This window comes from Crocodylus siamensis, chromosome 1 (genome assembly GCF_052110815.1).
Source record: "Crocodylus siamensis isolate JL-2025a chromosome 1, ASM5211081v1, whole genome shotgun sequence".
In the NCBI taxonomy this organism is placed as follows: domain Eukaryota; kingdom Metazoa; phylum Chordata; order Crocodylia; family Crocodylidae; genus Crocodylus; species Crocodylus siamensis.
In genome coordinates this window covers 265103069-265104898 of record NC_143395.1, presented here as the reverse complement: position 1 = coordinate 265104898, position 1830 = coordinate 265103069, and positions in this window count along the sequence as shown.

Sequence of the window (1830 nt, the reverse complement as noted above, 5' to 3'; positions counted from 1 at the left end):
GTCATTGTTCACATCTGTAAGGAGGAGGATATTAATGAGGTGGAACAAATTTATAGGAAAGATGGGTTTCTGGCTGTGGCATGAGATGAGAAAGTCAGAAGCTGGGTTCAGTTCCAGGCTTTTTGAAGACTACCTCAAGACTACCTTAGACAGCCAGGACCAACACTCAAGTCCACACTACCATGAGCATCCTACTGTACCTCCCTCACCCCTAACCACTGCCCTGAATCACACAGGTCAATTTCTCAGCTGTGCTAGACCACAAATAGCCCAAAACAGAATACCCAGGCTCCAATCAACAATTAGCCTTGCATCAGAAGGTTTAAAAGGTGGCATCTTTTGGAACTTATTCCTTCTCTTCCTTTACTACCACATACACTTCTCCTTTGGTCTGTGCTTTCACCGACTCCTGCTTTGCCCTCCTTGTTTCACTTGGCAAAGGAATTTGACAGTATGTTGAACACAGAAAAAGTAAATGCAACTAACTTGTACTTAAAAACAAAAAAAATCATTACTTGTTGCTGGGGTTTATTTTGAAGTTCTGAAGGTTGCAAGTCTTGGCTCCCAAAAGCATCTGAAAACTAGTCTCCACTTTGCTATTTCTGTTTATAAACTGAAAAATGTAAAAGTGAACGTTTCCTTTAGCTTTTACATCCTCTTAGAGTTCATATACTGACCAACAATATCTAGCCCTGTAAGTTAGTTTTCTCTCTGTGCCTTTAGATTTACCCCCATTGAAAACAAGCTTCTTTAAAAAACCTTAAACAAAACAGAAGCCAAATGAAGAAGGAAACAAACTAAATACGAGTGTTGCCAACTCATGATTTTTGGCATTATTCTCAAAGTCTATGCCTCAGGAATGTGAAAAACTTAGCTCTTTCTTTTATATTTATATACATATATAAAAGAAAGAGCTAAGTTTGTCATATTCTCAAAGCACAGACTTTAAGAATAAAGCCACAAATCATGACAGTTGGCAATACTGAAATACTCAGCCAGTATTGTTAGTGATTGTACTTTGAAGCCATGTTCATTTTGTAGGCTTTTAAAATGCCAACATATCAACAGGTTACATTGCATTACAAACTGCTTCAGTGGAATAATGGTACCCTATTTTTATTAGCTAATGGCTTGTAAAGCCTAGCTGATAGACTGACATCGGGTGAAAACATAGTTCTGCATTTGTTTTGACATAATAGATTTTTTGACTGTCTTGTTCATGCTTTAAAAAAAAAAATCTATTTTTGCACAAGAGGCTCTGGTCCTGTATCTGGAGCTACTGCAGCATAGTCATACATGGACTAAATGAGGCATGCAGAGACCGAAGATGTCTAACTAGTAAAGTTGAATGCGGGGGCTAGACTGCATTTACAGAACAAGTGTTATTACCTCCACAAATAAATATATTTTTGTGTATAGTAATATTAACAAGGTACTAGCCAAACATTTACACAGGCCTGATCAAACTACTAACTTGCATTAGATTTTATCCTTGCAGTTCACCTATGAATTAATGAAGTGTTACCCACTTTTTTACAGACAGGAGACTGAGATGCAAAGCCTTACTCTGCCTGCCTTATTCTATCTAAATTTATTTGCCTTACTCTATCTAAATGGAAAGACACCAGTTATGGTTGTTCAATTTTTAGTAATCATAATATTATGCATGTATTCTCTCTTACTATGGATGATCTATAATTTATAACTTTGCCAGATAAGTAGCTAAGTTTTACTACACAGTTTTAAAGAATTTAAGGAGAGCTGACCAAGATTGCAGAGAAACCTCTAAGGTCAGATCAGGTATTAGGACTCAAAAGAGTTTTTAGTTCA